Source organism: Pseudonaja textilis, chromosome 2 (assembly GCF_049901715.1).
Source record: "Pseudonaja textilis isolate UNSWEBS1 chromosome 2, rPseTex1.2, whole genome shotgun sequence".
NCBI lineage: Eukaryota > Metazoa > Chordata > Lepidosauria > Squamata > Elapidae > Pseudonaja > Pseudonaja textilis.
The window spans coordinates 225,713,427-225,720,991 of NC_141991.1; positions in this window are offsets into that span (position 1 = coordinate 225,713,427).

Below are 7,565 nucleotides of genomic sequence, written 5' to 3' on the forward strand. Positions count from 1 at the left end.
GCAATGTTTAATAAAATTACTATAAAAATTAATTGCAATGGCAACTCATTCAGCTCAATTATAGTCCAAGAGGATTGGGAATAAGGAATAAAATAACCTAACTGTATAATTCAGTGATGTATTAGGATGTTCCTGTCTTTGTCATAATGGTCACTGGCTTTGTAATGTTTGGATGGACAAAATAAATAACACATTTTTTTTAAAAAAAGGATAATTTCTGTATTATGGCAGCTGTTTCTTTTAGTGAGCAAGGAAAATTGCTTAATTCTAAACTGACCAGAGAAATGAAGCAGACAGCTTTGTGGTCTACTCATAGTTTAAACATTTAAACAGAATGATAGCAGAATTAGTCATGCTGAAAAGGGAATAATCAGCTAAACTCTAACTAAACAATGCTGTGAACCTCCTAGGATTTTAAAGCCAAATTTATAACATCCTTTTCTTCAGAATATCTAGATCAGAGCCATCACAAACAGGTGTCTGAGTTGTGTGTGATGGGGGGGAGGGGCAGCAAATTAAATTTTAAAAATTAATTTTTCATTCCAAACTGACCTGTAACTGCTTGCTTACTTCAGATTTCTTCCTTCCAAAAGGAATTCATACATATTGCACAATGCGACATTATCAACACTGCTAACATCTTCTGGTGCACCTATTTTGGCAGTTTTGGGAAGTTCAGCCTAACAAATATGAACTGTGCTGAATCTTTTTCTTTTCTTTTCTTACCTGGGGCACCATAAAGGTGCCATTTTTGCACAAATCAGCAATGGCCCTGACCGGGAAAGCCGTTGTGAGCTGGATGTTCATTCCCATTTTTGTTATTTCATTTGGCAAATCAGGGGTGGGAAACTATGGCCCTTTTATGACTTGTGGACTTCAACTCCCAGAATTCCTGAGCCACCCATGCTCAGGAGTTCTGGGAGTTGAAGTTCACAAGTCATAAAAGGGCCATAGTTTCCCACCTCTGTGGTAAATGGTCATCTATTTTGATCTACCAGTAGCAGAAAGAACTGCTTCCCCAGAAAAGAAAAGTAGGAGTTCACAGTAGGAGTTTCTGCTTCCTCATACAACTACTGTCCCCACCTTCCCCTCCCCCTCTCAGCCCTTTCTCAGCAATGGCACCCCCATCATCTATTCCCAAGATCAGCTTCTCTTGCAACTGTGATTAACTTAATTAATTAATTGAACAGTGTGATTAATGATTAGTATAATTAATTGATTAGGCTGATTGTTGCTTAGCAAAATTATTTGACTAGAGAGATTACTGCAATTGATTGATTGGTGTGATATTGGTTATATTGATTACCCCAAATTGTTTCATTAAGTAATTTAATCAACGTACCATCTTAACAAACCTACCATGCCAAGAAAAAAATCCAATGCTAAACCACAACCTAAAGAGAAAGTAATCACCACCAATGAACCACAAGACTCCTGCACATGCCTTAATGCTATAAAACTCTAAAGGATAATGAAAATTCCATCAAATGTTCTCTATGTAACAAATACGCTCATCATGACTGCTTGGGATTACCCGAGCAAATGATTCAATACCTAGAATCATCCAATGAGTTTCCATATCTCTGCAAATCATGCAGACCCAAACTGGATCTGTTTGAAAGAGTTGATACCATAGAAACACGAATAACATCCCTTGACACCATAGTAGCATCCCTGGATACTTTAAAAGAAAGATTATCTAACCTTGATAAAAAAGACACAATGCAAAAACCTGAACATCCAATAGCTACAAACCACATCCAAACAAATCCAACAACCACAACCCAATCCACAAAAAAATATAAATCAGTCAAATAATGATATCCCAATCCTCATCAGAGAAGCTGTTGAGTGTGAACGGAAACATCCAAATGCCATCTTATTTGGTCTAGAGGATATCAATGACAATGATGACATCACAACTGTCCGAAACATCATCAGTGATTATCTAGCATCAACCATCTCCCCTGATTAAATACTTGACATTTCCTGCATTGGCCGAGAGCTCAAAAACAGAGACGGCTCTGTGGCCCCACGCTTCTACAGGGTCATTTGCAAAAATGAATCAAGCAAATGTAAATTCATTTATACTATAAATTCACTTGCCAAAAGCAACACCAACCATAAGAATCTCCATTCTCACCCTGACCTAACCATACAGCAATGTGCCCACTCCCGTGTACTCCACACTGAACTCAAAAAACATCTAGACAATGGAGAGAAGGACCTGTACTTTGACTACCGTGCTGACTGTATCAAAAGTAAGTCACACAACCCACAACTTAGCTTTAAACTTCAACCACAACCCTACCTCAACCAATCCACCATCACCCAAGACTAGGCACGCCCGCCCCTAACTACCTCAATTCCAACTACTGCTGGCCTTAAATGTAAGCTACTCAGTGCAAGAAGCCTTGTGAATAAAATACTTGAATTTCTCCTCTTATTAAATATGGCTAAATTCGACATCATATTTGTCCGTGAAACATGGCTCAATGCATCTCTCCCTGACTCCATTACCACACTAAGAGACTATCATGTTTACCAATCAGATCATGAAATTCATAGAGGAGGTGGTGTTGCGATCTTCTATAAAAAGTCCTTACATCTAAAAAACATCCAAGTTACCCAGGAGCTTTCTCTTCCTGAGACCATCATCTGTGAACTATCCTTAAATATCACATTTTGATTCTTACTATGTTACAGAGCACCTGATTATGACATCGAACATGTAAACAAGCTAAATTCACTACTAACATGGGCAACATCCTGCCCACATGCTTTTATCTTTCTTGGTGACTTCAATCTACCTCATATTAACTGGACCCTAAATGAATGTACAGCTGAATCTATACATGCAACCTTCTACAATGCTGTTACAAATCTGGGACTGGAACAACTAGTAACCAACAATACTAGACTTAACAACTGCCTCAATCTCATCTTCTGCAATAGTTTGAATTTAATTTATGGAATACAAACTAAAGAACCCTTTTCCAACAATATGATTGACTTTTGTCTCAACATATGCCCACACAAAAATCATCACAATGATGTAATCCCCAATTATAACTTCAAAAAAAGGCAACCATGATCTTATAGACAATGATCTCTCATCCCTTGATTGGCAATCTCTATTCACTGGATGCAATATAGTTGAAGACCATTACAACATATTTTTACTTGAAGTCAAAAGAGTCATCAAACTATATGTACCAACAACAACACCCAAAACAAAACAAAAAAAGAGATTACCCATAACAATAAGGAAACTTCAATCCATGCTCTGGTGGAAAAACAAATCTGGTCACGTTGCCAACTTCAAAAGCCGATACAAAAATTTATGCCACCAGATAAAGACTGAATGCACCAATTATCACATTAAACAAGAGGAAAACCTTCGCACCAATTCCACCCATGCTTTTTACAGTTTTGTAAACAACAAACTAAAAGACTCAAGGTCCATCCCACCCCTGATAGGACCTAATGGTAAAAACTGCAACGACAACACCATTAAAGCCAACATCTTTAACACATTCTTTGGCTCAGTATTTGTAAACAGCAATGGATCATGCCCAGTATTTCCTAGCCAAACCACAGAAAACTACAATGATCTAATACATACCGATTTTACAGAAGACAATGTTGAAAAAGCACTACGCAATCTAAAACCATCTCTATCTATTGGACCGGACGGAATATGTGTCTACTTCTTAAAAAAGCTATCCACTGCCATAGCCGAACTTCTAAACATAAACTTTGGAAAATCTTTCAGGACCAACTCCTTGCCTAACGTATGGTCACAAGCCATGGTCATCCCCATCTTCAAAAAGGAAGACCCCAGCCTAGTTGAAAATTACAGACCAATCTCCTTATGCTGCATCACCTGTAAAGTTATGGAATCAATTATTAACCAATCCATTATCCTGTACTTAGAGACAAACAACCTACTCTCCCATAAACAATTTGGTTTCAGAAAAAAACTATCCTGTAATCTGCAACTCTTACACTGCAAAAACATATGGACTACACAACTCGATCAGGGCAAAACAATAGACACAATCTACATAGACTTCTGTAAAGCCTTTAATTCAGTGGTACACGACAAACTACTCCTAAATATAAAATCTTATGGTATCTCTGGACGCCTGCATAACTGGATAGAAGCATTCCTGTCAAACAGACAACAAATGGTTAAAATTGGGAGCATCCTATCAAATTCTGTACCTGTCAACAGTGGTGTCCCTCAAGGCAGTGTTCTAGGACCAACTCTGTTCATACTCTACATAAATGACCTCTGTGATCATATTAAGAGCAGCTGAGTTCTCTTCGCTGATGATGTAAAGCTGTTCAATACCACAGACAATACTGCTTCCCTTCAAAAAGTTCTTGACTATGTATCAGAATGGTCAAACAAATGGCAACTTCAAATCTCAACAAATAAATGTTCTGTCTTACATATTGGCAAAAAAAAACAGAAAATAAAATACAAGATGAATAGACCTTGTTGATGATCCAAGCTCTGTAAAGGACCTTGGAATAATCATCTCTAATTATCTAAGTGCTAGAGACCACTGTAACTACATAGCCAAAAAGGCATTAAGAGTTGTTAACCTAATCCTACGTAGCTTTTTCTCTGGTAATATCACACTACTAACTAGAGCATACAAAACATTTGCTAGACCAATACTCAAATACAGCTCATTAGTCTGAAACCCACATTACGTATCTGATATTAGCACAGTTGAGAAAGTCCAGACATATTTCACAAGAAGAGTTCTCTACTCCTCTACTCGTTGTAGAATATCTTATGCCGTGAGACTTGAAATTCTAGACCTAGAAAACCTTGAATTACGCTGTCTTCAGTCTGATCTAAGTATAGTATATAAAAGCATACATTGCAATGACTTACCTGTCAACGTATACTTCAGCTTCAACCATCACAATACAAGAGCACACAACAGATACAAACTCAAGGTGAACTGCACCAAACTTGATTGCAGGAAATACGACTTCAGCAACAGAATAGTCAATGTCTGGGAGACTCTACCTGACTCTGTGGTTTCTTCCCCAAATCCCCAAAACTTTAACCTTAGATTGTCTACTATTGACCTCACCCCTTTCCTAAGAGGTCTGTAGAGGGTGTGCATAAGCGTACCAACGTGCCTACCATCCCTGTCCTACTGTTTCTTTTATTTTTCTTATATGTACCCATTTCATGTATTCATAACTATGTACTGTATATACTTATACCTATTATCTTGTAAGCGATTGACAAATCAAAATAAATAATGAATAAATAAAAAACAAGGTCTAAGGGTAGAGAAAGTCCTCAAAGCAATCCAGGATGGTCAACAGAAGATAAGCCAGTCAGAAAAGGCCTGTCCCATAGTCTCAATTAAGTGTTTATTCTGGGTAGTGAATTGGTAAGCAGAAGGCAAAGGTGATGATAACAATTAACTCTCTATCTTGGTTGGACATGTGTTCATTGGTGGAGTCAAACCCATGTTAGACTATCCCAGGTTGCTGGGATGGCAGTTTTGAAGTTCAGAAAATAATTATTAATACATATATTATAACATTTCTATGTATACTACCAGGGTATTCAACCTTGGCAATTTTAAGAGTTGTGGTGTTCAGTTCCCCAAAATTCAGCCAACCCCACTAGCTGGGTAATTCTGAGAGCTGAAGTCCCCAAATCTTAAAGTTGTCAAGGTTGGACCCCCACATATATACCATTTCTTAGTATGAAATTTTTCCTCTGATACAGATACCACATCTTCTATGAAATGTATATTCTATCATGGCAAGAACCGTTTCCATTTTTCAACTAACCAAGAAAATAAGACTAAAGTCAGAACTTAAAACACTTCTGTAGCCAAATACAGAACTTGTCTTAATATAGGCAGCAAACTTCCTCAGGCTTGCTTTGAAAATGACGATCTCCTGAAATTGTTAGAAGATAAACTAATGATTGTAAATCACACATCACACAGAAAATATTCCTTTGTTCTTGTTCTACATGGAAGGAACAGTTCAGATCTGGACTTCAAGATAACATGTCTCACCATTTTATCATAAATCATAATCTGACAACAGATTAGAAGCAGCTTAAAATATTTTTTTAAGAAAATGGATATTTTTTCAGCCCAATAATACTTAAATTTTAGTTTAAAAACTAAAACAAGTTTTCTTATTTGATAACTTAATAAATCAGGAGAAAATAACTAGCATCTGTATTTTTTTAAAAAATAACATAAAGTTAAATGCCAGTATGTTTCCATTCTGCAACACTCCTTAACAAAAAATGCTTTTTGTATGATAAAAAGAGAAGACTGTTATCTAACCAATGAACAAATGATAAGTTTGTTTCTCCCTTTGGTAAATCCATGGATATGTTTTACTTATGTGAGGAATGTACATCTACTTGAATATTTGGAAAGAGCATCAGAGTTATTACAAAGAACAGAAGAATATTTTCTCAATTTTGATATCTTGGGGTAGGAGAAATAAATTAGGACAGAGTGTAGTCATGAGTTCTACCTTTAAAATCTGTCTCAGGATAGAGCCACAGACTGAATACATTAATGATTCATGATATTGTAGAAATAAGATTACGTCAACCATTCAAGAATAAAGCAATTATTGTTCCTTCCAAATTATGATGACAAAATTGATGCAATCTCGTTTCCTAGATGGATTAGATCAACCAGATCCAAAAATGAAGGAATCGGTTCTTAAATTCAGTTTTCTTTACAAATTAAATATAATTAATAGCTTTTATTTGCATTGTTTGCTCTGGATCTTTGCCACGTGCTAACTTTTAAGATATGCATTAAAAGTCTTATTTTTGGACTTTTTATTCATAAATAAATAAATCAGCAATTAGAAACAGCAATCTACATTTGATGGAAGAAAAGGAAAGATTGTTTGGGGTCAAAATAGCAATTTTCAAACTTGTTAGCTTTTATCCAAAACAGATTTGAGAACAGATACATTTTTAAAAATACATTACAGTTATCCTAAAAAGAAACATGTAATAAACTAGACAATGAGTAAAACAATCATGTCAATTGAAATAAAGTCACTATGAAATGAGGTCATTTTAAATGTTAACAATTTATATTTCTTCAGTTATTTGTTCCACCATCTTCTGAAGAATTATATGTACTTGACAATGAATAGCTGTCTTAGCCATTCCAACTTTTTTGCAAAATAAAAGGGAAAGAAGGAAAATATTTTACAAATGAAGCTTTATACGGCTACTTTCCCCTACATTCTAGTGAAACTGTCATGTAATTTCATGGGCACTTCCAGAAAATGCTGCTGGGAATATTCTTCTGGATATTATATGTACTATTTTCAAATTCCATGTTTTTCCCCTTATATAAAATATCTCCATGAAACTATTGAGCAAGGCAATGTAGAGTTTTAGAGTTGTCTCCAGCATAGATTTGTTAAACTAGTATTAGTCTACAGTAAATAAATTGTATAAAAATCAACAAATAAAAATTTAATCCAGATAATAGTAAGAAGCTACTGTGTGGTACTGTGTGGGTTCAGAA